The sequence below is a fragment of the Mastomys coucha genome, unplaced genomic scaffold (genome assembly GCF_008632895.1).
Source record: "Mastomys coucha isolate ucsf_1 unplaced genomic scaffold, UCSF_Mcou_1 pScaffold8, whole genome shotgun sequence".
Taxonomy (NCBI): Eukaryota; Metazoa; Chordata; class Mammalia; order Rodentia; family Muridae; genus Mastomys; species Mastomys coucha.
Window position 1 is genome coordinate 31,735,585 of NW_022196914.1, and position 8,212 is coordinate 31,743,796.

An 8,212-nucleotide genomic window follows, 5' to 3' on the forward strand; every position below is an offset into this window, starting at 1 on the left:
TTTATTATTATATGTAAGTACACTGTTGCTATCTTCAGACACACCAGAGGAGGGCGTCAAGTTTCATTATGGGTGGTTGTGAACTGCCATGTGGTTGCTGGGATTTGAACTCGGGGCCTTTGGAAGAGCAGTCAGGGTTCTTACTCGCTGAGCCATCTCGCCAGCCCCCGAGTTTATTCTTAACATAATTTTTACTCTTCAAAGTCAATTTTTCCTTCCAATTTTTCCAGTAGTTCACATCTACACAAGCTTGTGTGAATGGGAGCCTCCTCACTATATCTGGAAATAATTTGATCCTAGATCTACAAAGGTGGAATGTTCATCTGTCCCCACACACTCAGTCACTAAGTAGCTAGTAAGGTATTGATTCTGGTCTAGCTGCTTAGGGTGGGTAAATTAGCTAAGATAAATTAGCTAAGATTCCTCCTTCCCCTTCCACTGTCAATGTTGTGAGGGAGAACCCTATATAGTTTGTACAGGAAAAGAGGGTCCATAGAGAGAACACAGCACAGGACAGGCTTGCCTTCTCCATATTCATTTTGTCTGAACTTGCAGCCTTGCGACCACAACTTGAGTTTCCCAGGAGACCACAGTACTCATTATCCTAGTCTTCCAAGTGGCCAAGCTCTCTCCTTTGTTAAATCTTGAAGTACAGAGAGACTTCACATGACAAAGTGCTTAGGAGGCCAAAAAACCTGACTTTTAATGGAAATTACTATAATTAAAATGAGAGAAAACCCCAGTGCCATCTTTAGTCCCAAGCCTATACTTGAGGCAACAAGACAGGGCAGGGCAAGTCCAACATGTGCCTATGGGCTCCTGCAACACTAGCAGTTTTGTCTGCTACAAGGATGTACACGACATTAAAAATCTAGAGAAAAGTGGTGTTAAATACTTGAAACAGAGTAAGCCAAGGAAAGTTGCTTATAGCTCAGCTATAGGGATGAGCACAGACTTGACCTGAGTCTATTGTTAGCTATAGAGAAAATGTTTCCAGCAAGTCACAGAGCAATAGAGAAATTGGCTAATTTTTTATGTGTATTGTTATGACAGAAAACTTTACTGCCCAAGAAAATACGAAAATTACACAGCTCTAGCTGCAAGGCTGGGTGACAAGCAATAAGATGATTAATACTTAGTCTAGACCAGTGATTTTCAGTGTTATGTGGTAGCAAACATGTGTTGACCTTGTTATCACACAAAGTCTCAAGGCAGGAAATCGCTCAAGGAATAGAGAGTGTGTTTCTGGCCAATGAGGGAGCCAGGCCATCTGTAGTGGTGACAGCATACTGCCATCTTCCTTCTTGACATGATCCTACAAAAAGGGCTAGGGTCAGAAAAGAACTGACTAGTTTCACATGTAAAGGAGAGAGAAAGCAACACAGGGGATTATAGAGCATGAAGATGGGAATGATACCTGCTTTTTGATGTGTGTTCCACTGCCGTGCTGGTGCAACATGCCTCCTCACTTTGGTGAAGGCTTTCTGAAGCAAACCTAAGACAGAAGTTAGAGCACTTGAAGGCTTAGATATTAGAAGTCAGTCACCTGATACCTGTGTCTTCCCCAAATTCCTAATGTGATAGTATTCTCTACAGACAGTCTCAGCAATTGCCTGACTCCAATAAGTGTGCTGACTTAATTTGGGACATGATCACCTCAAGTCTGTAAACCAAGCTGACAGCAAGGGCCCAATGGAAAATGTTCTGGACAGGTCGCCCTTCTGACTACAAGTCACTAATTTATCGTTTTTTTCCTGGCCTGTCAGTGTTCCAAGTTCTCTCTCTGATATTGGTCTTTAGGCAAACATGTAGATGGTCTTCCTTATTACTTCCAGGCTTATACTGTAAATATGCCACATATGGTTAATGATAAAGTTCCCATGTTAGTACATTTTGTGTTGTTATAGAAACAACAAAACGTGAAGTTGGGTATTTCAGAAAGAAAATAATCATGTGGCTCAAAATTCTAGTGGTTGAAAAATCCAGCCAGTGTGGTTAGAGCTTAAGATAGGTAAACCATTTCATAACTTGTTCTTCAGAGAACTGATCCAGGACCAAGAGACTTGATTAACTCTCAGAAGAGAACATCATACTCTTCTGAAAATGGCGTGTTCCGAGACCTAGTTGCCTTCCATTAGGCCTCGCCTCTTAAAGATCCTCTGTCTCCTTTATTATCATGCAGGGGACCAAGCTTCTTAGAAGCACAGGAGCTTTTGGGGAATGACCATATCCATAGTACAGCAGGCTGTTGGTTCCAATAATGGAGGAGTTTTGAGTGCAAGGTGGGATTAATTCTCTATTGCATATTGAAACAAAAAACTCCTTTACATTTAGAATTCTGTAGGATTTCTTCACACCATCAGAACAGCTGTAATACCCAAATGCTTTTCAGCAGTAGTGAGCATCAACAGTGTGGGAAAACATAACTCTTGCTCATGTCTAGTGAGAACACATCACTGCAGTGGCTCCTCCTTTCTTCCTGCCTGCCTGCCTCTCCTCCTTTATCTCCCTTTGTTGCTCTACATATTCCTTTGTCCCACTTCACACTCTTTCACTCTGGCTGCTCACACTCACGGGAGACACCACTGCCCACTCCACAGTGAGTGTGCATGTGGGCTAACCTCAGGTGTGCTCAGTGCACAATCCCCTTGTTACTACACTGAAGAACTTGTGAACATTTCCCTTGTCCTTTTTCGGCTTTAAGTTCCACTAAGGGTTTTTTTCACAGGTTTGCAGAGAGCTGAGTGAAACTCTAGCTTTGAGTAAAGAATTAAAAGAGCATCAGAATCTTGCTCACCATAATCTTTAGTGCGATTCTTTTGAAAATGTCAGAAGTAACACAAAACACATCTAATGAACAAATGTTTTAATGAAATCAGGTTGAGTAAAACGAGACTGTCTTTTTTTTTTTTTTTTACCAAGTATACTCAGCTACTTAGACTTTAGTTAATTACAGATGGAGATACACTCTGTAGAATATAATAATAAAATAGATGTTTTGTCAGTTGGAGACACTAATTCCAGAATTATCTGTTCTGTCAATTTTATATCATATTACACAGAAATATATACCATAAAAAAGAAATGTATGCCATAAACTAAAGAATAGGACAAATAGACACTAATTCCTTCCTATCAGGTATATTATAGAAAGCATGTGAGTATAAGTGATATATAATAATGAATAAAGTGTGTTTTCAATCATTAATTCAATACTGAATGAATACATTTTAAAATATTCCCACAAATTATTCTTCATGTTATGAATATAACAGGTATAGGAGATAACATAATAAATGAAAATTGTAAAGATCATCTTGCATTATTACATTGCTATTTTGTCAATGAAATATTTAATAAGGGATAGTGTTAAATTATATGAAAATGACATATCAAAATCCACTATTTAGTATTCTAAGTGAACAGTAATTATATGGTGACTGATAACTTTCTTGTTATTCTATACATATATAGTTAAACGAGACTGTCTTAAGTCATCTCTGGAGAAGAGGCGTTGTCAAACAGCAATTCTCTAATTTGGAAAGAAGGTAAAGGAATACATAGAATTGTGAAGTGTGATTGATGAGTTTTCTCTCATGAAACCCAGAAAAGTAACATGGCCATATATTTTGCCTTTGGCATAAATAAAACATTAGACCCCTCAGCATGAGATGTGATCCTGAAACTTCACTGTGCTAGGGGAGACATGAACTCATTGAGGGACCCTAAGGGCTTTTTCTAGTCCCACACTCTCCTTACAGCTTCCCCCTCCTGCCTGGGGTCAAGGCTAGGCCAAGTTCCATTCTCCACCCACAGGAACGGTCTTGAGTAAAAATTCTCAGAAAACCCACAGTATGACTGACCCTCTGGAAAGTTCCAGGTAGAGTTCAGATGCGTGTCATGCTTGCTAGCCAATAGATTTAAAGGTCAACATGCTTAGCCAATAAGTTTGAACTGTAACCTTGTTGATGTAACCTGTGTCCCTAAAAATTATAAAAACTGCTTTTAATAGCCATTCGGGGTCACCTTCTAGTCACTCAGCTTGAGGGATTAATTGAAGGTTGACCCTAACACACCAGAAAACAAACCTGTTGCTTTTGCATCTCAGTGTCTCACACAGGGGCACCTCTGAAGAAAGTACCCAGGGTTGTCTTACAACACCATGTCCTAGTCTTGTAACGGCTGTGATAACACCCTGAAAAAAAAAACTTAGAGGAACACAGGGTTTGTTTAAGCTCACAGCTCCAGGTCACAGTCCATCATAGTAGGGAAGTCACAGCATCAGGAGCTTGAAGAAGCTGGTCACATCTCATCACATCACATTCAGGAGCAAAGGAAATGAATGTGTGTATGTTTCTTCAATTGCAAGTGTCAAGCTCAAATTCAATACTTCTATACTGCTCAGGGTTCTGTCCAGAGAGTGGTTCAGACCACACCAATGAACTCAATTAAGATAGTCATCCACAGATGTGCACAGGCCAACCCAATATAGATAATTCCCCCACTGAGAGTTCCTAAGCGATTCTAGGTTGTGTCAAGGTGACACCAAACTATATGTAAACGAACATCACTACTCACATATAGTGTGGTGTGTGCGTGTGTGTGTGTGTGTGTGTTTGTGTGTGTGTGTGTGATATATGAGATATGTTCTTGTGTAGTGTTTATGCATGTGTGTTCACATGTCTATGGTCATGTGTGAGGGGGTACACACACATGTATTTTTATATGTCTTCCTTGATCATTCTTCTATTTGAGGAAGGCTTTCTCAGTTGAACCTTGAGCACACTGATTAGCTAGCTACTCTAGTTAGCCAGCTTTCCCAGTGATCTCACATCTTTGCCTCTCAAGCAGTAGACCTACAGGCAGGCACCAAGCCTGCTCTGGTTTTTCCCATGAGTTCTTGAAAGCTGAGCTCTGGTCCTTGTGCTTACATAGCAATGACTTAATCTGGTGAGCCATCTTTCCTGCCAACTCACAACCTTTTTGAAGAGATATCATTTTTAAAAGTAAATTTTAATATACCTATTTTAACTTTTAATATTTTTTCCAACAGCTTCTGAATCATGGGAAAACATCAGTGAAAATGAAGCCCATGAGATAATCATAAAGAAACATACCTTTTCATCTCTGGTTGTAAGGTAGTATGGCTTATGAGAGATTTCCCCATCATTTGAAATTTAGTATTTGTTCAAAATCTTTGCATCGATTTTTTTTCACTGTTACAATCTATCACTAGGGTTTTGCTTATCTTGATTAGAGTTTTCTGATATCTCTCAGGTTCAGTGCCTTAGGCAACTGCTTCATTTTGAACCATTAGACCAATATTTTGCCTTGGTTTCTGTGTGATCCAGCCTTCACAAGGAAAAGAATGTCCCACTTCAGCTTCCTTTTTAGTGCCTCCATGGTACATGTAACAATGTCCCACCTGGATGCTCCAAGGTTACTCTTTTCTTATGTGGATTCAGGGAGCCCAGTTGGTGAAGGGAACATCCTATCCTCTGTGTGGGGGAAAAACCAGCTTTACTGAGCTGCTTGAACAGCAGTATATTGTGCTAGCCTTAAATGGAAGCTAGTTTACCCTGAAGCATCAGGGTTGACTGCTAATAAATATAAGATCTCCATGGCTCATAATGAGAAGGAAAAACAATGGTAAACACTGGATCAGGAAGAGCTGAGGCTGACAGAAATCTATAGAAGTTGTGAGCAAACCATGGTAAGAGAGGTTCAGGCTACATGAGAAAGATTGCAGCTTGCAGAGCAGGTGTCCTTGCTGCTGAGTCTTGGAGAAATATCTGGAGAGGAAGATTGTGAGGCAAGACTACTTTGTCCCCTGTACTGGATTCTGACTTTCTAAAGACAATAAAATGATGCACTGAGAAAGACAGTTTAAACACAGTGAATGGCCTTATACATTTAAGGAGCCACGTGGGGCACATGCTCCTGGGATCTACCACAAAACAGACACCTATATCAAGGCTCCTGAACACAAGAACCCCCTCAAAACTGCTGCACCCCTTGATGGTGTTCAGTAAGTTCAGACTTTGTGAGGTTCTAGTTCAAGTGTGTTCCACCAATACAGTTTGAGCAACAACCTGAGAAGTATCCTTGGCTACTTGGATACTTGGAACTGCTTTTAAAAAGAAACTTACATAAGAGAGTCCTTTCTCCTTCCCAAGAGGGAGATGTTCCCAAGGATAGGAAAGCATGTGACATGTCTACCCACACAAGGACAGAAGAGAAAATAATGTTACAGGTGCTGACAGGGTTGCACAGGTAAATTGTAACAGTCGCCCACCAGGTGTCAAGTGCAATTCTGGTAATGACAAGGAGCTGTGTCAGCAAAACCAGACTTAGCTTCTATCGAAGAGAAATGAGATCCTCAATGGACAGCCATGGGTGTCGGCAACTCTCAAGGTCTCAAAAATGGAGCAATGACAGCTGTAGGTCGGGAGGTTCTGACTTCCTGGCTCCTTGAAGTCCAGAGAGTCTTACAAGGTGACTAACTGTATCCCAGTGACTTTCCAGTAGCATCTGCTGACTCGGGCAGACCCACTCTGGTGTTACAAGTTCTGATCTCAACATCCTGGCAGCTAGATTGAGTTCTGGTGACAAACATTTCCTATTTCTGTGCACGATTTGGGAGTGGAAGGAAGAATGGGAATAGGAATAGCATCAAGTGCATCATGGGGACCTTTAGACTTAAACACAGAGCAGGCCTGGACATGAATGTACAGCTCACAGCCACCTCTTATATTTCATTGCATTGAATGCTTCAGAATTTTATGAAATCCTTGAGGCAGTTGAAGTTTATAACTATGCAGGTATTGCTAAATCATGAAGATTTCAACTTCAAACTTATGATAGTATTACTCATTGTAATTATTGTTCTTAAAAGAAAAGCTGCAAAAATCTTTCATACACACATACATACCCAGATAAAACAAACTTTGTCACCCACTTAGAACCTTAAAAATTACTACAAAAGTCTTAATTCTTAATACTTTAGGGTTGTGAGATGACTCTGTGGGTAAGAGAGACTACCTCCATCTGATGACACAGTTCAACCTTTAGGGTCTAAATGGTAGAAGGAGATATATAAACCCTGAAATTTGGCCTTTGACCTCCAATGCTGGTAGAACCCCCTGACCCTCCCCACATACATCTATTTCTCCTTCTTTTCTTGAGAGAAACCAAAGTCTAGGTCTTTTAAATACTTACTTGTAGGATGTTATGTAGCAGGTTCTGAGTTTTATGAAATTTAAAACTTTAAATTTTTATTAAATTAATTGAAAATAAAACTTTTGAGTTTTATTAAAATTAAAAGTTGTATAAATTTTAGCAAACTGTGATATAAAATCAGAACACTTAATACTGTGAAATAAAAAAGATCAAAACAAGACTAAAATATAATTGTAGAATATTGGATTTTGTCACCAATAACATAAAAATAACATAACATAAATAAAACTTTGTTTAGCAAAAAATGTGTAGAAATTATATGCTATATGACCATAGGTAAACAGTACTCAGTACAAGGCCAACCCACAAAGAATAAAAAAATACATACTTGCTATGAGTAAGGAGGGAAATGAATATGATCATAAGGCTGCTGATTATTTTCCAATAAGAAAAGTTGTATTTGTAAGTAATTTAATTCAACAATTTAAAAATGCTTCTTACATTATAGCAATTGTATAGGAGTTAGGGTTCAAAGATTCCAGGACCTTCCCAGGAAGATCACAGGAAAGGAAGTGAATCTGGATGTCAAGAAGAAAGATCAAGAGTGTCCAAAGAGTGGTGTAGGGACTGGAAGAGAAAGTATAGTGGTGAGGACCAAATTCTGCCATGTTCTTTTCTCTGAGATCAAAATCTCTCCCTGTGTGTTTCCTCTGAGGGACTTTGTGGGCTGTTCTTGGTTCTCTCTGAAAGTAATTACTGTCTGTGGACAAAAAAATCTGAATCTCTATGAGGTAAGTTACCCTCCCATGTGCCAGACAAAAGGCAAAGGGTCTAGTGGGAGAAGCAGAGTCAGGACCTCATGGCAGCACTCAGTAAGATCCAGAGTTCTACTGAGTCTGAAAAATGACACTATGTTACCAAAGACTTGTCACAGGAGAGAGAGGGGAGGAGGAGGGAGGGAGGGAGAGAGAGGGAGAGAGAGAGAGGGAGAGAGAGAGAGAGGGAGAGAGAGAGGGAGAGAGAGGGAGAGAGG